This window comes from Numida meleagris, chromosome 5 (genome assembly GCF_002078875.1).
Source record: "Numida meleagris isolate 19003 breed g44 Domestic line chromosome 5, NumMel1.0, whole genome shotgun sequence".
Taxonomy (NCBI): domain Eukaryota; kingdom Metazoa; phylum Chordata; class Aves; order Galliformes; family Numididae; genus Numida; species Numida meleagris.
The window spans coordinates 14,249,248-14,275,653 of NC_034413.1; the positions used below are offsets into that span (position 1 = coordinate 14,249,248).

At 35.8% G+C, this 26,406-nt stretch overlaps 1 long non-coding RNA gene across 1 annotated transcript; it reads left to right on the forward strand.

Annotated features, from left to right (window-relative positions):
• On the forward strand, positions 1,474 to 25,479 carry LOC110399951. The gene is made up of 4 exons (XR_002439490.1): positions 1,474 to 1,569; positions 4,837 to 4,943; positions 22,059 to 22,111; positions 25,395 to 25,479. It is a non-coding gene; the product is annotated as an uncharacterized LOC110399951 (long non-coding RNA).

Here is a 26,406-nt window from a genome sequence, read left to right on the forward strand (position 1 = left end):
TAATGCATGCAATCAAAATTGCTCTCTAAGGAGGAGTTCACGTTCTCTAAAGCGTGACAACATTTTGTCTCTTAGAAACCTTTAAAATTTGGATAGAAAAATATAAAGTTGCATTATTTGAATTATTTTGAAATGAACTTTTATTAAAGTGTCCCAATATGGTGTAAATTTTCAACACATTTCAGTGAGACAGCTTTATCTTATCAGAAAGCTCCTCTAGGAATGCTTTTCTTCTTCTTTTTTTTTTTTTTTGGACCAATGGTAATTTCTAAAATGTGAAGTGCTAGCTTTGTGAATTTAAGTGTTTTTTTTTTTTTTTATGCAGACAAGAACAGGATGACATGCACAACTATGGTATCTGGGAGATTATGAATAAATAGGATAGTTCATCTCAGAACTGATGTTTCAGATTTGCAGACTGAAGGAAAATCTCCCCAAGCTGGAAGACACAAAGTGTACAATAAATAAAAAATTAATAGAACCAGGGGGACAAGGCTAAGCTTCTGTTGCCCCAGCAACATTTTTGGCACTTTGTAACATAGTATATGTGTTTACCTGGGTAATGAATTCCTGCAAAACTCTTCTGCTGAAGGACAGCTAACATGAGGTAAAGCAGTGATTTCCATATAGAGAATTTCATTGCCTGTGTAATTCTCTGCAGGCTTTTCTGAGATCTAATTATTTAAATTCTCTCTGATAGTTTAAAAAGTATGCATAGCTTATTTGACACACATTTCTCCCTTTTTCCTTATGATCACTTAAACTAGTTATCAGTTTCCTTTGTTCAGTATAACAAATGCATAGAATGTATTTATTGGGAGAACTGTCTTTAATTATGAATCAAATCTATTACATGATGACATTTCATATGTTTTCCTCAGTTTAAAATTAAAAAAAAGTATAGCTCATATGTGCTTTCTTTTGTATTTCAATTTAATTTTTATGAGGATACATTTCCTCAAAAATTTGGTGTGCAGAGCAAAATTCCAGGATCATTGCAAACAGCTAAAGAAAAAGATGAATTTAGTAACAAGTGAAATCCATGTGATACAGAAAAGTTACAGAAAGATACCATTAAATCCTCTCCCTTTACAAATTGAGTGCATTTAACCTGAATTTAGACTCTTTCAGCATGTTATTGATCAACAATCTAACTGGAAATGTTGCTAGGAACAGGATCCCTATGTAGCTGTAATCTATAACCTAATTAAAATTAAGGGTAAACCTATTTTGTACCCCAAACAAATCTATTAATAAACAACCAAAGCCACAATAATAAAAAGTTACTAGTAATTTCAAATGTCTCAATTGCAGCTGCTCCTAAGAAGTCACGTTTTTGAAAGTGTTAATGCAGAATTTTCTTTAATGAGGTCTGACTTTGAGGAGCATGAAACCTGGCACATGAATAGATGAGGCACTTACACTCCTAATAAATTCTGAGAATCTTAACCCAGAAGCTCATTTATATGAGAAGGGCTCCTGTTCAGCTCTGCAGGAGCTACTTTGGCCCTGTGACAGATGTTCAGTACAGCGGCTGAGAGCCATGTTATGTGAGATAAAGTTTGTGCTGTGAGTACTGTATTTGCTGTTCATATAGTTTGTACTGTTTCAGAGCCACTTAAATATTGTATTCAGCTTTTTAGTACATATTGTGTGTGGGGAAAAAAGTTCAAATATGTCTTATTCTATTTTGGAACAACACTACTCTTAAAAGCCAACTGTTTGGTCTAAATAAAATATATTAAAATATTAAGTGTTTATGGGCTTGCAGAGGCCATGTAGAGAAACTGCTTACCTTATTGTGCTGTGAATATGTTCTTCAGAAGTTGCTCAAAGTTTTTCTCTGGGTATCCTCTAGAGGAAATGATGGTTAGTAAATTACATTTTGTCCTGTGTGGGAGATGGAAGTTTCTTTGAAGCCTGCAGTCTGAAAACTCCTATCTAGCAATGTGATGGTGGTGGGCAGTTTTAGCTTTCTGATGAAAAATAAATTTCTCCTGGTGTGTTCCAGCACTTACTGAAATGGAGACAACAGTAAAGACCATGATAGTAGGAAAAGAGAAAGGGACAACATGAAAGGACTAGTGAAAATATCCCGATCTTACATTTAACCAGAAGAACATTAGATAGAAATCACTTTACATTACAATGAATTGACTGAGGTAAGAAGCAGAATTATCATGAATAACTGCATGAGAATAATAAACCGTTTGGAAGGATTTAAACTTTTTCAAACTTTTTAGTTAGTTCCCTTGTATCTCTTTAATGGCACAAGGTCTAAAGTTCACTTAATTAAACTTTGAATATTTAGTCTTGGTTTGTTGAAGAATAAGAAAAATATAGTTCCATGTAAATGCTTCCACAGTTTTTTAATGAGAGAGTAATATGATGATCTTCCCTTTTAAAAAGACAGAAAACTGTCTTCACACACACACAACTGATTATTTTGTGCAGAGTATGTGAAAGATAGTAGCTGTATACTAAGTATGGATGAATGGATGGTCATCAGAAAAATGTTATGGCTCTGCTGAAGTAAAAAGAAAAATACAAATATTCTGTTAGAAGTTACTAGGACTGAATTTAGCTACAGATGTCCACATTGATTTGCTCAGATATATTTTTCTTGTATTTCATGCCTCTTAAACCTGTCTCCTGGAATTACAGTAGTAATAAGGATAGAATTTTTTTTTATTTTACTATGAGGGATTCCTATAATCAATACTGGGTAATAGTTCAACTCTCCCATAAGATTTATTCAGAGCAGGATTGCGCAGCAGTCTATTCTGTCCTTAGCTGGATTGTGACAGACTTCTTACTCTTCATAGAAGAGCTGGGAGCTCCTAAAACAGAGAAACAAAACAAGCAAGCTATTTCAGCATGTGAACAAATGTAATCTCTGTCTGGCAGTATCTGCAGCTGAGAATGTCTCTAAGCAGCCTTTGTACCATCTGTACCAACTTTTTTTTTCTTCAGAGGGACTGATAAACAGCAAGAATTCACTCTTTAAAAGATGTTTCAAATCTTAACTATGTCAGGTTCTGAAATATGTTGGGTGTCCAGCACTATGTTGACTAAATAATGAAGGCAGAGTGAATTTTAAGAATGGTTTCCTGACTAGAAGATTTCTTTTTTTCTGGTCAGTTCCACTGTGCAGAGTTTAAAGACCTTTCACTGTACCATAATTCTCTTACTTATTTCCCCCCCCAGCTCTTCACTGAATTTATATTGAAAAATTTCATTCACAGAAAATCAGTTTCCTTTTTTAGTACACACAGAACTTCAGTTAAAACAAATTTGAAGCTTGTCAAAATATATACAAACCAGAGCTTTGATAATTAAATGAAATTACTGTTTAGATGGAAAACATTTTAATAAGGAATATATTAATAATCTCAATGGCTGTTTATATAATGCCCTTACTCACAAACTATTGCAGAGCACTTCTCAAACAGAACAAAAAGAAATGCAGGTGAAACGCTCAATTGGAAAAAAAAATGTCAAAAAATTACTGTTTTGAATGGAAATATTAACATTGTCATTTTCCAATTTTTAGTTGAAAAAATGCATTGTATGTCATGTTAAAACACATATTTTTGTTACAGTAAACTCCTACTGGAGATGTTAATGTTTAGAAAAGAAAAATCTGGGATTATTCATCATTTCTTCCATGTCTGAAATCTGATTTACTTCTGTTCTGATTCCCTCACAATTGTTATCAAGACACTAGAAAGTGCTAAATGTTGCAGATTAGGTGCGATTCTTAGAACTGAACGTGACAAGAACCCCTGGAAGATTTACTCGGGTGGTTACCTTAGAGGTCAACAAGTTTTACACATTTACCTCTGCTCTTCTATTCAGCCTAGTAATTCAGTTTCACTGTAGAATGTCTTTCAAAAGCTTACCTAATTTTGACTGAAACATTAAGAAATGTGAGTCTTATTGTTTTAACATTTTTCCTGGTGGGTTTTTTTTCCCATCGGGAATCACATCGTTATAATCATGTTTTGTACTTGCTAAACTCCTGTTTTGTATTTCTTTTGTTTCAGCTTCTAGATGTTTGTTCTCATTAGCCTGTTTCCTTAGCAGTTAGAGACCTCTGATATGAAAGATTTTCTCCCCCGAAAGATATTTTTTATTGCTCTGTGTCTGAAGCCCAAACACCTCCTCTGCAGCTGCATTATAAGAAAAACAAGGCACACATTCCAGTGCATCAATGGTTGCTGCAAGGTTAGAAATACAAACCAGTACCAATACTTAGTTCCAAACACCAAAGTATATAATGTTTCTCTTTTCAAACAATGGTTTACACTGGAAGTACAATAATTTCAGTATTTAATTCTACTTAAAATTTTTTCCCTTTTTCTATTTCTAGAAATCATCTTATGCAACATATTTAATAATAAAAATGAGTAATGAATGAATGAAGTAATGAATTTTCAAAAGAGAAGAAAACAAATTCTGAATATCCATTTGTTTTAACTGCTACCGAAGAGAATGAAATGGAAAATTACATAAAGTGGCAATCTAATTATTTCCTCTGTTTAAACAGTTATTTGGATGGGAAATCATTCATAGATCGAGTGTTCTCTCTGAGTAACTTGGGCTTGATTTTTATTTTGGTCTTAATCTGATCTCCAGTATTGAGAAGGAGTGTTTGTGTGTAGTTAAATAGAATATAGCATTTCACTGCACAGTTGAGCATTCTAAGATCAAATCAGTTTTGATCCCCCAAATTATTTTATCATTCCTTTTTCAGAATTATTCTACCAAAATATTTTGCTGAAAGAAATAATTGAGACCTATTCTTTTCACCTTTTTTTTTTTTTTTTAATTTAGATTGACAGCCATGTGAATTTTAAGAGGAGACTGCTTTCTGGATGTTATTTGAACTAGCAGCTGTCCAAAACTCTCAGCTTACCTCTTATCAAGAAAGAGCAAGTCAGGTAAGAAAAAGACAAAGAGGAAAAAAAACAACTTTTTGGTGATCTGGCTCTGAGGAACAAAGGCAGAGAAGTGATCAGTATTCCAAAGAATATTTACAAGAGAGTAGTTTCTCTTGTTGTATGCCTCATGGTCACTATAAGAAATGGAGATGCTGCTCTGCTGAATCATCATCTCAACTGTCCTATTCATTTCAGCTCCGCTTTTGTTAGAAGTCACACTCCAGGATCTCTTCTACATCAAAGTTCAGCACAATCTTCTATTATTTTTTCTGTGTAATAGTATGTGATTGTATAAAGAAAATAGTTTCATGGTCCTGTTTCAGAATAGATTTGCTTTAGTATTCAAGTGGGCTGCTCAGTGCTAGCGCAGCCTCAAACATTTGGAGGTTTTCAAGACTTAACTGGATAAAGCCATGAGCAATTAGATCTGATCTCAAAACTGAACCATCTTTGAGCAGAAGGATGGACTAGAGACCTCCTTACATCTGTTCCACTTAAAACTTGATCTATGTGAGAGTGGCGATCAGATGATCCTTTTTAAGTGATGGGGACTGTAACACTGAGCTATATGTACAGGAGAAAAGAGGTGCAACTTGAGGTCGATTTCCCTGATCACAGATGTGATCACAAAGGTCACACCTGATCTAGCTTAATTCAGACTGGTCAACACACTGATTAACAGACCACTGAGAACTTTTAAAGGAGTGTGAATTGTTTTTTCACCTGCAGAGCTGGACTCTGCAGAGTTGATGTTTTCTGTGGCCTAGTTCAATACCTAATTGATAATTTCTTAAATTACTCTGTTGCTGAAGAGTCAAATTACATCTGTCAGCTCAAAACTTTTTGTGAATATTACATTCAAAAAAATGGAAAAAAAAAGAAACAAAAGTGACTTGCCCTGTCTTTTATTTCTGAGCACGCTGCTTCCCAAACTGGAATAAAAGTAGCAACATTCAATCCTTTCTCTTTCTGAAATTGCTATATACAGCTTAACATAAACATTCAGGTTTATATTGAAAAGAAATGAATATTTCCATATAGCATTTGTTATTACTTCTTGTAATACAGGAAGATAAATAATCAACTAAAAGCTGGAATTATGCATATGATTTTTTGAGGAATATTTGTCAGAAGTTATAAATACTGTGATTCACCTGGGTATGTTATTGCAGGGCTCTATAATTTCATAGGTGGTTCTTTTATTAATTCGGCATATGTTCATTCCATAAACTTAATTATAATAAAAGAAAGATTTGCCTTCATTAGAGCATATAATGAATTTGTTTAATAAGATCATACTATTTTTGACGTCTTATTTTTTTCAATTAATCACAATACGATATTTTTTAGTTGAATTTCTTCAATTATCATTAAAATGAAATAATTTGACATGCTGCTGAAATCTGCTATTGAGAAATTCAAACTGTGTGCTTCAGATCATTTCCCAGCTGCAGTAAAGATTAGGAGTAGGGTGAGCTCATACTCCTCACTTAGCTTCTGGTGATCCTTCTAACAAACAGTGCCCCAGTTTTGTCTGCCAGTGGCCTTGTTCTGTTATCATGAACAACTTAATTCAATAAAACACTGATGTCCAAAACACTGAAAAAGGGGAAAGGAAATAAGATCTGAGAAAACTGAACAGTGATATTTTTGTTACTTGGTTTTTTTTTGGTTTTTTTTTTTTTTTTTTGGAAGGTAGAAGGTGGGAGGTGGAAGGGGAAGCGCATCCTACATTTCAGAGAGACTGCAGTTTAGTGGTAGACTAAACTAGCTAGATTTCTACAGACCCGCCTGCCTTGTCCAACTGCCTACGTTAAACATTCCTTTACTATGCCGGTTCCAGAGTGGATCTTTTGAATTTTTAAAATTTATTTCATTTTTTATTTTTTAAACCACACTGACACAGCAAAGTATGTCAGTGACGATGAAAAAACGAATGTCATTTAATCATGATAGTACAAGCATCAGAACTGAGGCATAGGGAGGGGGCAAGGTTGTGTAAAGTGTTTTGAAGGTGTAGCTAGATGTCAGCAATAAATGTGACTTTGAGCCACAGTTTGAGGATAAAGTTATACCACGTAGCTGATATAATCTAATAGTTTGCTGCTGTGAGGATAGGTAAATTCTTTATCTTCTGTTACTAGCTGTATGATCCCACCTTTTCCCTTGAACTTACTAGCTCTAGCACTTAACTGATTGTGCGATAAATTGATCAAAGTCTTTAAACCATAGGCAACCTATCCACTCTTTTATTTGCAAGGTTTGTTTTCTTCTAGTTCAGTAGGTTGAATTGGCTCGATGCAGGGCATGATGTGCGGGAGATCCAGAACAAAGGGAGTGCAGAAGGAATAATTGTGTATATGATCAGAAGCAGGAGGAACAAGATCCCCCCCTTTTGGTAGAGACCAACCAGCAGAACAGTTCATGATAGTCTAGTTTCATTCCTCGTTGTTATTTTTCAGAGCAATACAACAGTTGTTTTCATAAATAAATTTTTAAACAGTTAATGTTCCTTTTTTTTCTTGGACCGGTTCTAGGAAATACATTGATCCAGGAGCACATGCTTGATCCCTTTTACTACCTCTTGCAAGCTGCAAATTTTGACAATAAAAACATGCTCAATTGCATAATCTGTGTAATTAATGCCAAATCCCTTCTGACTTCAGAAGCAGCATTTTCTTTTGGTTTCTTTGAATGGTTGGATATATGTATTTCAAAAGTCTGAAAATATGATAGAAACTATCTAGCTATTAAGGGATTTCATATAGTGTGGAAATCTACATTACACAATATCATACATTTACTTGCATTTACTTGTTTCCAGTTTGTATAACTAATATCAGAGGTTCATTTGCTTAACTGCATTGTTATTATTTTTTTTTGGCCCGTTGTATTGTAGAAAGTTCTTTTCTGTGGCAGAGTTAGGGGAGATACCAATAAGAGACATCAAAACAAGTATAACAACATGGCTTAGAGGCCTGTAGCAGGACTTGGAGATCAGCCTGTGGAGAAAAAAATGAATGGAACTCACTGATCGACCCCTCAGCACTTGGCTTATGGTACCTGTGATAAGCTGTGGTGAAATTCTGAACTATCTCATAGTTGTGTGAAGGCACATGCAGTTCAATTAACTATTGAAACCAAATCTAAATATACCAGTTTTGCTTTATTGGATTTTCATTTCTTAGCTGTTCAACATGTAAATTTGATTTAAACTCAGGAGCACTATGCAGGGAAGTGAAGTTATTTTCTTATTTTTATTTTTGGGTGTTTTTCAGAAGGCTGAGGGAAGTATTTCATCACTGAGCTCGGATAACATGTTACTTTGGATGGGACAGTTCCTATTTATGTGGTCTGACATTTAGGTTATGCTTGAGATAACTTATTTACATGTTTTGAATGTGTCTAACTACAAAAAATTGCCACAGTATGCTACTTAGGAAATAAATCCATATGACAGTAGCAACCCATCTTCTTCTGAATTAAACAGTTCATTTGAGATCTAGCAAATTCCTTAGAAAAAATCACTTATATATATATATGAATTACAATTATATTATCATATGTATCTAATAGGCAATTATCTTCATGATTAACATTTTGTGCATTATTCTCATGTGAACTTCAGCCTCCAGGAGGAGGAGTTTTCACTTCATGAGCTTTCCCTCATCATGGTCTCATATTAGGTGGAAATGAGATTTAGAAAGTGATTACTTTTTAAACCAAGATTTGACACTTTCTGTTCACTGAAGAAGGGACATGACTAGCTTCCTTTACTTGACCATAATTATTTTCTTCTTTCTTATTCGTTAGAAATCATTATGAATCATTTAGTAATAACTAAAGTTATTCAAGGGAAACTTCCCAGAAGAGAAAGTGCTGAGTACTTTACAAACTACTACTACAGCTTTGTACAATTTTCTTATTTGCTAACTATGTGGGTCTTTGAACGCATGTTTATAGGCAAGAGAGAGAAACAATTAACATTAAAAACTGAATGCATACGTAATTGCATACCAGAAGGAGGCATTACATCAGCAAGTAAATCAGTCCTCGGGCTGATTTCACTTTGAGATGTAATTTCTAAATGGAGAGTTTTGAAGATAGCAAACTATATCAGTAGATGGCAGTAATAGCCAAGTGAAATGAAACATATCCAGAGGATCTCAAGGTGTTGTTTTGAAATTAATCTCTTAATACTGAATCTAGAAATAGACATGAAGCATGATATGGTGCTATGTCAAAATGCAGATCAGATAAAAATTATGATTATACATAGATACTACAAAAAGCCACTTGCAGTTCTTTCTAGAGCTTTGAGAATCATAGAATCATAGAATCATAGAATAGCTTGGGTTGAAAAGGACCTCAAAGATCATCGGGTCTCAACCCCCCTGCCAAGTACAGGGTCCCCAACCACTAGACCAGGCTGCCCAGAGCCACGTCCAGTCTGGCCTTGAATGCCTCCAGGGACGGGACATCCACAACCTCCCTGGGCAACCTGTTCCAGTGCGTCACCACCCTCTGTGTGAAAAACTTCCTCCTAATATCTAACCTAAATCTCCCCTGTCTCAGCTTAAAACCATTCCCCCCTTGTCCTATCGCTATCCACCCTCACAAACAATCGATCCCCCTCCTGTTTATACGCTCCCTTCAAGTATTGGAAGGATGCAATGAGGTCTCCCTGGAGCCTTCTCTTCTCCAAACTAAACAAGCCCAGTTCCCTCAAACTTTGCTCATAGGAGAGATGCTCCAGCCCTCTGATCATCTTGGTCGCCCTTCTCTGCACTTCATATTGAGAATCTTCATACTGTTTTAAGTAATTGGTATTTTAAAAAGATGAAAAGAAAAGGAAGTAAACAACCAGGTAGTTAGTCAACATCCTAAGTGATTATCTCTGATGTAGGAAGTCTCATAGCCTAGAAGACAGGAAATGAGCTACTAAACATAAAACAAACCAGGTAGTAGACCCTCTTCCAAAATCTTACTAGATAAAATGAAAATTGAGACATCTAAAATTATGCCTATTTGTAGGATTAAAATAAGCTTAAGATAAGAAAATTATGTAATATTTTTATGACATTGTGGGAACAAATACAGCAGTTATGAAACTAAGATGGTAATTAAAGTCATTAGCTGATTTAACAGAAAGTCTAGATAAGATAATATATTATGCTGTGCATTTTTTTTCAGTTGGTAACTGCGCTTGGTCACCACTGTAAAGGGTAATTTCACTTCCAATATGTCCATAGAGCCAATGGAAAAGGAAGGCAATCCATAACAAATGTATGTTGTTTATAACACTGGAAAAGGAGAAATATTTTCTCCACAATTTCCTAACAGAGTTCCCTTGTGTTAGACAAACCACTGATTGCATGTAGATGCAGGAGCATAGTGGTAGCTCAAAATGTTTATCCCTGTCAACTTGGTAGACCACATCTAGGATGCTGTGTCCAGTGTTTGACTTCCACTTCATCAAATACATTGATAAACTGGCGATATTTGTTTACAAGGGTGGATAGCGATAGGACAAAGGGGAATGGTTTTAAACAGAGATGGGAGATTTAGGTTAGATATTAGGAAGAAGTTTTTCACTCAGAGGGTGGTGACACACTGGAACAGGTTGCCCAAGGAGGTTGTGGATGGCCTGTTCCTGGAGGCATTCAAGGCAAAGCTGGACATGGCTCTGGGCATCCTGGTCTAGCGGTTGGCGACCCTGTACTTGGCAGGGGGGTTGAAACTCGATGATCTTTGAGGTCCTTTTCAACCCAGGCCATTCTATGATTTCAGTGGAAGGCCACTAACATGGTCAGAAGTAGCCTGGAGCCCATTCCCAGGTGAGGCCCATCTTGATAAAGCCCTTAGTAACCTGGTCTAATGATCTCACTGCTCACCTTGTTTTGAACAGGATGGTGGACTAATGACCACCTAAGGTCTTTTCCAACCTAAATTATCCTGTAATTCTATATTAATCATCCAGGAACTGCTATGTATGATCATGGTCTCTTGTCTTCCCTGTTTTCAGTCATCAGACTGTGGAAGCAGAATAAAACAAAGTGAGAGAAAACACATTGTCATGCTATGGCAATAAGCTGAATAGCAGATGTCATCCTAAATTAGGATTATATACAATGTCTCAATAGCTATTGGAAATTAATATTGGTAAAAATCTAGCATACTTTGTTACTTGTTTTCAGGAGGTTAAATGTTATCCAGTATACATTCAATTTTGGATCTCTCTTGATCTCTTCTGCTCTCTTTGCATTCTCACTGAAACTGCCCCAAGTACTATACTCATTTTTCTTCCAATGAGAAGAGATGGCATCAGCTGTACAAGAAAAATAAGGAAGCTACATATCCTTGTTTGGAAAGGAAAAAAGAGTTCTGGAAGATTTTAGCTGTTCTGAGGAGGCAAAGAAGATACCAAGTCTTAATTAACAACCTGATTGGTAACAAACTTTGATAGCTGACAGTCTCGAGTATTTTTAAAGCAAAATGCTCAGTTACAACTTCTCATTTTGAGTATCTAATAGAGTAGATTCTTTATGTGCTCAGCCACAGGCAACACCTCTTTTTAGTAATTCACAATTAATTAACTCTGACACAGCACCCTTTCTTCCTGGGTCTCAGGTGCTATGCAGAGCACCTCTGTGTGGGAGGGATGAAAGAATGTTACCATTACTCTTTTCATATATACTTCAATTGAGATACAGGTTAGGTAAGACCTAGCTTCTGCATCCCTTTCTTGTATCTTAAGTTGTACTTTATTCCACAAGCAGCAATTTCAAAAGAATTAACCAACCTCTCTAAAGGTAGTAAAATCAGTCGTCAAGCTTGAGGGGATGATTCTTTTGTTTCCTCTAATGGCTGTACCAAGAGCAGATAAGGAAGCAGCAGTTATAGTAGCCAAGCACGATTCAGATTCAATACCTAGTAAATCCAGAATGAACAAAGACAAACACTGGGCTTTCCTCTGACAATTTTCTGTGATACGATAAACAGCATGCAGAGAGCTGAGAGACTTAATGATGTGAGGATTTTTTTTTTTTTTGAAAATAGATGCAAGAACTGTTTATAATTCCATTCATCAGCCCATTAGTTTTCATTCTAAGAGTTCTGTAATATATCTGTGTTTTCTGTTCACGCATAAAAACATAGACATGAAAGTTAAAGAACATGCACTTCCTGACAGTAATAATTAAGGTTACTCACATAGACAAATCCATATTTTTGAACCATCTGCGTAACTATCCTGCAATAACTGCAATATTTGTGATTCAAAGATAGTTCACGTGCATTTACATCTATGTTGTAGTGTGCAAAGTTATTTGCTCACTGAACCGACTTCAGAAAAATGAAGTCAGTTTAAAAAAAATACTTCTATTGTCAGATATCTGCTCTGTGTACATTCCCAGATCCAAACTGAACTTCTTGGAAAAGAATTCAGCCAGTGAACCTGTTTTCACATAAATACAATGCCATTAACAAAAATGAAAGTGGAGCAAAGAAAACTTGAGAGTGAACTTTTAATAACAGACGTTCTGCCAAGTATAGATAAGAATGCTCTACAAAAATATTCCTCCCTTCCTCTATAACAGTCAGTATGTAATTACCAGCACTGAACCTAGCAGCAGGAAATAACATTTCATAGAGTTTCAAAATGCAACTTGATTAGCTTTTCAATGCTATAATTAAAGCTGAGAGATCAGAAAGGTTTGCCAGATCAGCAGACTCCCAGGTTTGCTTTTTAAAAGTTTAAAAAAAAAAAAAAAGAAAGAGGGGATGGAGAGAGGGGGAGATTTTGCTTTTGGCTTTGCTACCATTTGTTAAAACAATGGAAAAAATAGAAAAAAGTTAGGATATCTTGAGCCTTGCCCTTAAAAGTTGGAGCCGCATGAGATTAGTGAGAGCAAAAGGCAGACAAGAAGGAGGGGTTTATTTCTGGTTTTTATTAGACACATGAAGAAGAACCTTCTTGCATGAGAAGCGGAGTGTCAAAGCCCCAGAGCCTGTGCTGTAACTCTGATTGGCATTTACACTGCAATTTATTTGGAGAAGGAGATAATTTTGTTTATATTTACATACTATAAACTGTCCTTATATTTAAATGTGATAAACTTGCCATGCATCTGGCAGTACAGTCTTTGGTTCTCTTGTTCCTTACCACAATCTTTTTAAATTTCAAGGTTCACACATAAATATGAGTGACCTCTTTCAAATGTCTAGCCTAATTTGAGTAGAAAGTTGCACCACCTTTTTCTTTCCCAAGGCAGGGTTTATGAAGAGTTCTGCACTATGTGTTCAACCACTGAATTCTCCACTGTTGTGGGTCTGATAATGCAAACTGTAATTGTGAAGGTGAATCCAGGCTGGATCATCTCTTACGTAGAAATTGTAAGTAAGTGAAGATGTGTCTTAATATCAAAGAAGTGTAGAAAAGATTATGATGTAGCAATACAGTGTTTTCAGCATCAAAACTGCATGAGCAGTCAACGAGCTACTCTCAGAATGCATTTGTATTTGCTTGAGATGGACAGTATATACATTTTCAGTGCAAACAGTCCAGAAAGTGAAGCATATTTTGTAACATCTTTTGCTTCCTTTATGCTAGAAGCTACTCGTATACTGGTGCAAGTATTCATTGATAATAAACATTGACTCTTGAACCTAATGTAAAACACAAAGAAAGATGTTTCTGCTCTTATGAGACTCCACCTGGGGTATTGCTGGAGCTGTTGGATCAGATCCAGAGGAGGGCCACAAAGATGATCAGAGGGCTGGAGCACCTCCCCTTTGAGGACAGGCTGAGAGATCTGGGGCTTTTCTACCTGGAGAAGAGAAGGAGGGGAGGGAGTTTTGATAAGGGCAGGTAGCAACAGGGCAGGGAGAAATGGTTTTAAACTGGAAGAGGGTAAGTTTAGGCTAGATATTAGGAAGAAATTCTTTACTGTGAGGGTTGTGAGACATTGGAAAAGGTTGCCCAGCAAGGCTGTGAATGCCCCCTCCCTGGAAGCATTCAAGGCCAGGCTGGATGAGTTTGTGAGCAGCCTGGTCCAGAGGGAGGTGTCCCTGCCTATAGCAGGTGGGTTGGAATAAGATGGTCTTAAAGGCCCCTTCCAACCCATACCATTCTATGATTCTATGTTTCTGTAAGTGTGAATTTTTTGTTTCTTTTTCCCTCTACCTGGCAGTAAATTTAAAGATATCTTTGTATACACTTACTTGTACATTTAGGAATATCCTCAGATGAACTTTCATTCAGTGACAACTGTATTATGAAACTTTAATCATGAGACTTAATATTCTGGAAATCCTAAATCTCCACTGATTTGCACCTTGAGTATTCATTTGAACATGTGCAAAGTGAGATAGGCGCTAAATGAAACCAGATTGGTTTGGCAACAAATAGCTTATTCCTTGAACAGGTGTAAATTATTATAATGAAATATAAAGGGTTAGGGAATTCAGCCCTTTGTGAAAAAATGAAGTGATTTTGCCTGCTTGCCTTACCATGATGTGAAAATCTAAAACATTTTTACCTGCCTTTACTACTGTTAAAAGTGCATTATCAGATTATATCAACCAGTAATCAGCATTTAGGACACTGACATCTTTCTCTCTCTTAAGACACTGAAAATCAGCACATTAAGTAATCTTTTCTTTTGAACACTGACAGTTCAGTGTAAGCACAAAAATTTTTGTCAAAATAATTTCCTTTCTGAGATAACAACCCTTGATTGCTAAACAGGAGTCGTCTCCTGTGGTTCCTCAAACACACAGACTGTATTCTTGTCAGTAAATTGCACTAAAAAGACCCTATTCTATGTATTGATTTAACATAACTTTTAATGTAACATTTAATATCACTTTATTTTATTCAGTGAAAAGAAGTATTCATAGAATCATAGAAATTTGGAAGAGAGTTTTGTGGGTCATCTAATCCAAACTGCTGCTCAAAACAAGATTATTACCAAAACTCGATCAAATCAGATATGGCTCTCAGTGCAATAAGAGTGCATGAAGGAAAAGGAAACAAGTGTATGTGTCAAAGGAAGGTGCATAAAAGCATTGCTTCAGGGATGAGATTTCTAAGGACGAGTTCAGCTGGAGCTAAAACTAGGTAGTGACATAAGAGGTGGTGCTGAAAGGATGCCAGTAAAAAATGGAAAACATGGGGCTGTTAGTGAGCAGGTATAATCCAGTATTACTGTGCTCCTGAAGATTTTTAGTTGTTTGCAGTTAAGTAGGCATAAGTGTAAGCATCCTTGATTGCTGCATTCTGAATGCAAGGATCATGTTAATGACACTAATACAACTGCAGTATTTTACTTAGGTTTTTTTTTTTACCATCTGCTTTTAATTGGTGGTATCATATTCCATGTAGGATCAGCAATAGACTGAAATATTTGTTATCTTTCCTTATTCCTTGTTTGTGAACAATTATACCTCAAGCTATAATAGCAGTCTATAACAGAGAGGAAAAAGTCATTTTTTTATCGTTACTTTGTGTGCTGTGTTTATGTAAGTGCTATGTTTCCCATTGATGCTAGGCCACGGCTCACAAAACTTCATCTGGTTACAGCTAATGCAACGGAACAGTGTGAATTTATCTTAGATAAGAGTCTGACGCTCAGAAGATATATCCCCCAAACAAAACTTGGGTAGCTAGATGATAACGCATTAGCAGATTTTTATTTAGTGAAATAAGCAAAGTATTTCTTGTATTTACAAAGTAGTTTCAAAATAGTATCATTCAATATGGTTTCTACAAAAATTACTTTTTCTCCCATTGTCTCAGCTTCTCTAACTCACATCTTCTTGTCTGCCAGTAAAAGATCTTCCCCATGCTTTAAAAAAGAAGGTATTCAAATATCCTGTTTGGCACTGAGACCATATTCTCTTAGTATTTCTTGTGCCTAAAGAAGATGAGGAAGCAAAATCTTTTGGAAACTGGGAGGAAAGCATCTCAAGTCTATTAATTCTGATAATGCCTACTGATAATACCTACAACCCTACTTCTTATACTGTTTTAAAACTATTTTCTATGTGAACAAGTGATACGAGCAAAAGAATTGTAGATATTTAGAGGAAAAATACTTTTTAAAATATATGGTAGCCAGTACCAGAAAATTGCAGATTAAATGTAGCAGGTTTTCTGTCTTTATTCTGAAAGTTCATTATTTCCAGAGTTTGCCATGACTAAGAGTTGTCATTCCTCATCAAGCCCATCTCTGAAACTCCAAAGTTCAGATAAGACAAGGTCTTGTTAGAAAAGTCCCTGTGGGCATTTGGGTGATTATCAGACTCTGAAGGGCAGACTATTTCTTCTAGATGAGTAGCTTCCTTAAGGCCTCACCAAGCTTTTCTAGGAATTAACACGGATCTGCTTACTGCCGGCTTCACAGCAGATAAAAGCATCTTTTCAAGAGTCAATCACAGCTTTTAAATAAAAACATGGCAATGAAACTTGGAGGAAATCCTGGCAGAACACGTCAGCTTGATGTCATTTGAGTATTTGAATGAAGATATTAGTTGACATGTAAGCAGAGTAGAAACTGCTGCTAAGACAGGCTTTGGACAAAACTCCTGTAGGTATATTTTACAAGGCATGTTCAGAGTGGTTAATCTTTCCAAGCACATTTAGACTGGGGGAAAAAGGATTAGTAAAAGAAATATGGAAGCCTCCAGTAAGTTTGTATAAGACACTGGGAGGACAGGAGAAAGAATGAAAACAAATCATATCATAAAATAATAGAGTGGCTTAAGTTGGAGGGGACCTTAAAGATTATCTAGTTCCAATTCCCCTGCCATGGGCAGGATTGCCACCCACTAGATCCTGCTGCCTGGGAACCTGACCAATCTGGCCTAGAACCCTTTCAAGGATGGGGCATCCACAACCTCTCTGGGCAGCCTGTTCAAGTGTCTCTCCATCCTCTGTGAAAAAAAATTCTTCCTAACATCTAACCTAAATCTCCCCTCTTTTAAAGCTGCTCCCCTTTGTCTTATCACTATCAGACCATGTAAAAATGTTGGTCCTCCTCCTGCTTGTAAGCTCCCTTCAGGTATTGGAAGGCTGCAGTGAGGTCTCTCTGGAACCTTCTCATCTTGAAGCTAAACAAGCTGAACTCCTTCAACCTACCTTCAGATGGGAGACAAGCCCTCTGAGTGTCTTCATGGCAGTCCTCTGGACCTGCTCCAGCAGCTCCATGTCTTTCTTGTGCTGGGGGTCCCAGGCCTGGATGTAGTACTCCAGATGGGACTTCATGAGGGCAGAGCAGAGGGGAGTATTCTCCTGCCTCCCCCTGCTGCCACACCTCTTTTGATAGCAGTTGTTGCTGATACCATTATTTTTACACATTTGGAACAGCTTCGTAAGGAGTTGTTATAAAGACTATTTTCAGCAAGCATAGAGCAACTGGCTCAAGAGTCCACTTGATGTCATCCTGGGGCCACAAAGTTTTTCTAAAAAGGTCCCATCACTTGTCACCTGAAAAGAGAGCAGCACTCTCACTGCAATGTCCTTTCAGGTAGCTGTAAAGAACGATGAGGTTTCCACTCAGCCTTATGACTGTGCCTTCTCTGGCAGCTGCATCCGAAAGATAATGCTGAGACTGAAAGAGTCTAGAGAGAGTTTAAAGAAAGTTGTTAAAGGTACAGTAGTACTTCTATAGGAAAAAAACAGAGTGAAAACAACTGTGATAAATCTGTTTGAAAAAGAATAATAGTGGGGTTTTTTTTTTTTTTTTTTGAGGTGAAAACATTAGTAAGAAATTACTACTGTCTATTTTTAGCTTTATCTCAAAGAATGTAGAAAGGAGATAAAGTGAAATTAAAGGACAAAGGGACTTTCTTTTTCCTGCAGTAATAAGATTCACTGACATTTCCTGTTTCAGGATGTCATTAAGAGAAGTCATGCTAATTGTGGTCTTCTTTTAAGGGTTCATTAGCAACAATTAATAGATTTCTTCTTTTTTTTTTTTTGCTTTGAGATCTTTGCAGAACATCCCTGAATAAATCACGTACAGCTTCAAAAATAAAGGTGTATAGCACAATGGCATACAAAATATAGGAGGTATATACATTAAAGAGAGACCTCTACTTGAACTCCCATAATTATTTGTGGTCACAACAGCTTTCTTCATTGCCAAAGTGGGAATGAATATAGTGGTTTTCACCTTGATTTATAGATAAGCTGTTGCTCTTCCTAGTTGCAGCCAGTGACAGCAGTGTAGGTAGGATTCATCTATTTGAATGTAAACATTTCCAGTAAAAAGATTTCCATATGTTAACACTTTTGAAAATTTCAGTGAATGGAACTAGATACTTCTAGGTCATAACTTGTGCTGTCTTAAATAGATGTCTAAAACAGGTCAGATGTTCCAGATTTCAGATGTGTTCCAGAAGTATTTCTTTCCATGCTGTATATTACTTCTTATTGAACAAGTCCAGATAAGTTTATTAACTCACATGCAGGTAGCTACAATGCAAGCATCTAAAGTTTGGTGAGATGAATTTCATCTTCCTCATTCTTTGCTGTTGTCTTTTATGACTGCAGTCTTATGTTGAGAGATTATCTACAGACTCTTTTGCTCCATAAATTGTTCACTCTAGCAGAAGTGCTATTAAAAAGACATAAGATTTTATTATCCTTAGTGATGGGTTTCATTTCTGGAACAAGCCCTCCATTTGTGTTATGAAGTTTTACAATGGTACTATTCTGGAATGGATCTGCTAAAAATATTGCGTACAAGAGGTGTTCTTTTTTATCATAACTTTTTATTTTTTAATTGCAACCATATTATGTTTAACTGACATAATCTTAGTGACTTTCCAGTTGCTTCTACTTCATATGGTGCTGTCGTCTATCTCATGACAGTCTACTTACTGTATGCTTACTGTAACTGAATAATGTAAAATGTGTTTCTGTTCCTGCAGACAGTAGGTTCCTTAAGATTGAATTTCATTTATGTAGGAGCTCTTTTGTGTCACCCTGGTCATCAGAGAAAGTTCAGAAAAATTGTATGTGCTGCAATGTATTTTGCCAGCTACCAATAGCATTTTTAGTGCAACATCAATTATATCTATTTAGCCATGCATCGTTATTCATCTATTTACTTTTGGTTTTACATATGCTTGATTCTTGAATGATTCATTCTCACCACCTTTCCTTGAAATAGGAACACTGTATTTTCTAAGGGAGGACAACCCATAGCTGTTGCAGAGTGTATATGCCTTATGTATGCTGGAATGAAGGTGTTTACCAAGGGCACTATTCCATTCTTCTAATCAAATCTCAGGGATTCGTGAAGGCTCAAGTGACTTGTCCAGGACTTCACAGAAAACAGAAGTCTTTCTATGTCAACTTTGTTAATACTCTTGGAGCTAAAAGGCTCCTAACTGTGCATAAACTTCTATTGAGCTTTCAGGACAAGATTTTTCTAGCATTGCTGAATCTTATATTTAACCCTTTCTATACTCCAGTAGTTTACTATTGAAGTATTGAGATTTTTTTTTAAAAGAGCATATATAAAGTTAGCTAATTAAAGTATTAGATGGCTTTAAATAATTAAACTTTAAATGTCCTGTATTTATAGAAATTTGAAATAAGATTTTTTTTTAGTTCATAGAAAGGAGAATGAAAGCAGAGGAATGACAAATGAATGTATGAAAAGCAATATATGAGATGTGACTGATAAATTATCTTCTGATATGTTAATGAATTCCAGATAGAGAAGTTTGCAATATGATGTTTTATTGAGATTTTAATGAAGTAAATTAAAAATTGAAAGGATCTGAATGAAAGACTCCTCAGGAATCTTTTGAAAAAATTATGAGGAATGTAAACACTTAAAGTGGCATTTTTCTAAACATAGACCCTAACAATCACATATGCACATATTTGCATTTTAAATAGATACATCTGAAAAGTCTACAGAGCCTACAGCAACTACCGTTTCTCTTTATACTTAAATAGAAATAACAATTAAAAAATATTTATTTAGAAATAAGTACTCTTGCATGCATTAACACATCCATATTTAATGTCAGACTCTTTTCAGGCACCCAGAAAATCCTGTATGTTTGTCTGACACTGATGAGTAAAGATAATATACAGAGAGACATGAAAATACTTGAACAAATCAGGTATTTGTGATTAAACAGCATTAATCAAAGGGACATATCTAGGACTTCTTCAAAGAAAACTAATGCTGAAGTGCTCATTTTTCTGTTTTACTTTCCCATGGCAAGCGCAAACAAGTACTTGTGGGAAAAAAATAAGAGAAACTATTGCTGTGGCAGGAAAAATGTAGTTGTAGCGGTCAGCTCAGACTGATAGTCATTCTAATTAAATGGGTGAAACTTAGACAGCTAAGATGTATCTTTAAAATCCAAGAACATCCACAATAGCTTTAGTTTGTCTGAAAAACTATTTTATTGTCTCAGCATCTGATTCTGTTCACACTGCAGTGAATATTCCAACAGTACAGATTAATTTTGAGAGGGAAAAAAATAATCCAAGAAATCTAAAAAATAACAGAGTAATAGATGTGATTCAATACACTTCCTTGATAGATTTACATAAAGTGCATGAGAAACAGTACCTTGCTTAATTTTATCTAATGTTTTCCTTGTATGATAGGTCAGTCTGTTCTTTAATGTTTAACTCATCTTTTCTTATTTAACATTTCTCCATTTTTCCCCCAAGCATCTACATAAATTTGCATCTTAGCACAATAAAATTTAACTTTAGCCACGTGAAATATAAACACTTTTTTATACATGCTATATATGTCAGGAATACTTTGAATGTTGGGTTTTATTGTGTAGTTTGAATTTTCTCTCAGTCTAGGAGTTTCTTTGAATGTTTGCATTAAGAATGTATAAATGCATGTCTTTGTTTTCTTCCTCCCTTCTCAGACCACCCCAGTAGTTTGATATTTATCATTATAGAAAGACATTAAATTGCATTTAAGAAACCTGGAAGAGAATTTATCTTGTTCCATTTTTTTCTATAAAGGATTATCAGTAGATCAGACCTAATTATACTACTACAGACAACAGACTACCTGTCCCCTGGAGATGCTTTTCCTATAGCACAGTAGTAGAGCTTTGTTCTACACATTTCAGAGAACTCCCTAAGGAATAATATGGTCTTTGTGACTATGCATTGATTGGTGCAGTATTACATATGCAAAGAATACTACCAGTAATTCACATCAGTCTGTGGGAAGAGTGGCATTTTATTTTTTTATTTTTTTTATAATTCTATTGCACGGAAAGATTTGTTGCAACAGTACTTGCCTTTCCTTTTTGCTGTAATGGTGGCAAAATTTTCTTTGGTTAAACATGCATCGAATTTAATTACTGCTGAAGGAAGTCACAGTAAATTAGCAGCTGACTTGTAAGCCTGGAGCTTTGAAGAGAAAACTGCTCATTCCTCTTGATGAAAAGCTTTCAAAATTTAGTTTCTCTTCAGTGACTGAGGTATAGAAAAGCTGAAATAGATATGAATTGGATGGAAGAAAGATTAATACCCACCAGCATACTTCTAGGTATAATTGATGAAGAAAATATATCTGCATTGGCAATCAGTTGAGACTTAAGTTCAGTAACTTATGGGTATATCTGTTTAAAGAATAAAAGTAGTATATGTCATTGATTCTTATCAACAAAGGGATATATATTCCCTAGATTAAAAAAAAAAAAAAAACAACAACTGAGTATGTAGAGAGAGTTTGATCTATATGTTACAAGCTCCAATCACAAGCCTAATTCAAATTGGCAGAGGAATTTGGTATTATATTACGCTATTTAGTATAAACTGAAGGAGGACCTGATGAGTAGTGGTTGGCATCTCCCTGTGTGGCATCATTCTCCCTGCTACTCACGAAGAACCAGTTTTCAAACTAATTAGCTAGAAAGAGGAGGTGTGTGATGAATCTACAAATTGGCCAGCTCCCATGTCTGAAGTTCAAGTCTCAAGGTAATTGTTCCTTCTTCACAAAAAAAAAAAAAAAAATTCAGCTATTGGAAACTTGTGGATATGTAAATAAGGTATCTTGGCTTATTACTTAATTATATGTGTAAATGAATGTGTATGTTTTCTGGTTGTAGGGGAAAGCATGGATATGCGGCACTAGAACATCCTGAAGGCTTAGAAATTGAAGGTAAAATCAAACGGAATAGTTTACAAGAATGCATGATTCTTCTTTCGGTCTTCCAGTTCTTTGGGAATGGCTTATCGTTTTAAGCCACCTGGGACAGCAGATGGTGCCACCATACTGTTAACTTAGTTATTTTCCTACTCACTTCTACCTGGTGTTTTGTCTCACAAGAGCCTGGGACGCTTACGTGTAAAACACAATTGGGCTTTTCAAGGGTTTTAGGGGAAGATGGCCTGGGCTGCCTTTAACATGTCTATAACCAGTTGCATGTGAAGAAGATATGCAAGTATTTTCCATTTGTATGACCGAAGTACACAGTAAAAATACATGAGATTAACAAAGACAGAATTAACTTACCATGTTAAGGATCAGGCAGGAGGTTTGAAGAAATTGTTATTTCCTCAGGCCTTTTGAATTGTGTTGAGGCACTGCTCCTGCAGGCCTGGAGGCTGTGTGGTCTATGTGCTATTATTGACCAGCGGCTGCAATTTAAAGACTTGAAGCTGCTGTTGCTTTCTTGCAATGAATATGAGATCAAACCCTCCTTGAATTCCCTCATGATAATCATGATGCATAACTTTGTCAAATGACAGACTTTAAAGAAATACGTCATACATTTGGGCAACATGAGTAAATGATCTGTTGCCTGCAGCTAGTTTACTATGTAGTTTTGTTATTGTTGCATGAGGGAGATTAGCAGAAGTGAGTGTGACTCTGCTATGTTTTGCTATCTGTCTCAGCTGCCTGTTAGCCCAAGGCTGAAGATTTATCAAGTTAATATTTAAAGGCCCAAGAGGCTTGCATCCCAAGTGCATTTTTGAGCTTCTGATGCCCTGTATTCCATTTCAATCTTGACGGTTAGGAGAGAGAAATTTGGGGCCTGAGGGCTTTCTGAAATGGAACAAGCTCAAAGTGTGCAGTATCTCCTCCTCTGGAGTACTGGGTATGTGGAATGTTTTCCTTCCAAAGCTATATATATTTCCAGAGTACATTCAAAATATGCTTTCCATCTCTAACCAGAAAGCTTTCTGCAGCAACATTCTAATTGTAATTATTTCACTGTTGGCAGCTGCAATTTAAAATGGCAGGCTAAGGAAGAAAGACCTCTGTAATGTTATAATTCTCATAAAGGGTCATTAACATTTGATTTAGACGTTGTTTATGAAAAAATATTAGTCTTCTCAGCTTTCAGTATTTTTGAGGATATTTGAGAGGCAATTATGCTTACTTGTTGGTTATTTTACATCAAAAAATATTAAATACTCCACACAAGTAAGATTTTTATGCTCTTCATTTGGGAATGTAGAGAGGGCAAGGTACTAAACATTCTGAGACTCTTTTCCTAAAGATATCCATATTATTATATTTACATTTCATCTGCCAGTCATGATTACAAGATGAATATGTTTGAATTCACCTTCACATCCAGTGAAATTCTGACCGGTTTACTTACACTGAGTAGGACAAACTTGTGTCTGAGATACCATTGAAGACACAGATGGTGTGAATAAAAGGTCAGGATCAAACACATTCAAAGAAGTAATTCAGATCTGCAACCCTAGCTCAAGCATGTCTGTTACCAAGAGTTATGTCTGATCAAAGGCTACAGAATACCGCTCTGAATCAGAAGCAATAACAAAATATTTTGGTAGTTCAGATAAAATGCTTTCTAAAGTAAAACAAAACTAATTATTTCCTTGTGGTACTTCTAGTGCTGAAAATACTACATATTCATTTCATGAACTGGTGGTTTAATCAGCACAGAATCCATGTTGGAAAGTGTTAGAATATATTCTGTCATTTGGCTGAGCTTTAGGCAGTTATATATGTAAACATAATTACTATGGTATTCCTTTTTAAACACGTTGCTCTCAAGTTTGTGATGAATGAACCTGCAATGTGTTTGCCTGACATCTTTTTGAATTGAATTAATCCAGTATTAATTTATTTTAGATGTGCCAGAAGCATCATCCTACTACTAATAAGTTGAAATAGACAGCAGGAAGTGCGGGTCCCTCCCTAGCGTTGCCAGAATGCATCTCTGTGTGTATCCAGCAATCTGGGTGATATGTTGACAGAATGAGGCCAGTGATGCAAATAAAGGAATTTTTTTTTCCCTTCTCTCCTTGCAGTAAATACACTCATTTATATATGAAGTTAGAAAATGCAGTTTATTGTTTGCCATTGACTAACTTACTGACTAGTATTTCTGCAGAAAATATCAATCTGAAAAATAGCTTCTACATCAGCATTACTATTAAATTGTTTTGTATGAAGTGATAAGAATATTTATGTTTCAGAAAGTAAGGTTATTTTATTTGGCTTAGCAGCTACCCAAGACAGAAGTAGCATTCTCTAGACACATTTGGGGCTAAATCCTCGGCTACAAAGTAAGAGTAGTTTTACGGTAGTCACTGCAGCTGACTAAAATTGGTGCCACATTGCTTCAGTGGAATTCATGAATTAATGCTTCTGTTAAATAGCAAATAAATACTTGTAAAGTGGAAGCTGAGTTTTTTCCTATCCTCCAAAAAAAAAAAAAAATTCTCAACTATTATGTTTTCTATGTATGTTAGTTAGGATTAGCTCTTTTCTATTAAGTCTTTCCAAGTCTGTTCCCTGACATCCTAGCACAGCAGAGACACAACATTTATGATATATGGTTCTGATTTTACTGTCTCAGATATAAGTAAGGCTCAATTTAAGACTGAAACTTTGTATTGCATGAATGAGAAAAGCCATTCACTTAATTAGTGAATGAAAAAATATGACAACACCAAATCAAACAAACTTCCAGCCCACAAAGCCTGTAGAGAAAGAGAAGAAAAATCACTGATAGTGGGTGAATGACAGTGAAGATGTGCTTCTGTAAAATAAACATTCTGGACTTCAGTATTAAAGTGAAGTAACATAATCCTGTTAACTTTCATCATAATACCCAGGTAATCAGAACAGGGAGTCATAAAAGAACTCATCTTTTGAGTAGTACCCAATTCAAATCTGTTAAAAAGGAATAATGCACAAAGAACTCTAGGAAGATGATGTGCTTCTCTATTTTTTGGCTTGTTACATCCAGTTGCTACAGAAAAATGTGATTGGTATATTTCATTTGTAATTTTATGAGTGGCTGTATTTGTGAATAGAAAAATTATAATCTGTGACAACTGCATTTTTGGACAAAAATAATGGAGGGCCAAGCACCTAGAAAATGAAATGGGGCTTCTGAAGTTAGTTTGCTGTTACCAGTGGAATGCATATTGCAATTTGACAAAGATCCATCTTGCAGGTAATTCAAGGGGAAAAAAGAGCATCCAAGTGTTCATTTCCACATGTGCACCTCAAGAACTGGAAAAAAGACTCTCAGATTGAACCCTGGGTGTGTGTTTGAAGGATGGGAGAAGCATTTTTTCCAAACCCACAAAAGATGTTGGAGGCAGTCCTTCAAGTGTCTGAAGCAGCTCTGATCTTCCTTTGTATAAACCAGGGTGCACGATACTCAGTACGAACCACTATTGTATACCACTGTAGCTTGATTTTGTATGACATTCTTTCACTGAAATGAAACGGCAGACAGGGTGATAGCTATCTAAAGTTGTATTTTTAATGTGAGCAATTAACATTGTGAACACTGACCACATAGCACCAATTTTAGCTGGCAAAAAGGGCATTCACTATTAAGTATTTTTTCAAATAAAATAACTAACTAAAACAAAGTGCAATTTTTTAAATGTTACTAGAAATGCAGTTTCTTGCTTTTAACATAAACAGGCTGTATGTACATAACCTATCAGCCGCTTGTTCCGGAGAACAACCTGCAATCACATAAACATAGGCTGTCTGGAAAATACATAATGGATGCAGCTGCACTTGAATCTTGAGAAAACAATACCCATTATCTGCAAGCTGAAAATATTTAGACCAGTCTATGGCTATAGCTCACAGAGGATGCCTGGAGCATAGCCTAAACAGACTTCAGTTTATTACAAGAAATAATGTTACAAATAGCTCATACTGTAACAGCTGCCTGCAGTTCAGTATGCCTTCAACAGGATTGCTTTAGTGCACAGTTATAGGTTCAGCTTGTTTTTGTTCTAGACCAAGTGTATTTTGCAAGCTATGTATGATGCATGTGTGTGTAAGTATAGCATATGTTGTTTATGAGCCTTTAATCTTTCTTCACTCAAGGCAGTGATGCACCCCCTGCAGTTTAAAGTGTTCCATCTGTGTCACTTGTCTACAGTGGTAGATTTGTATCTTAGCAGAGTTAGAAGAGATATCTTCAATCTTCTTGTGACAGT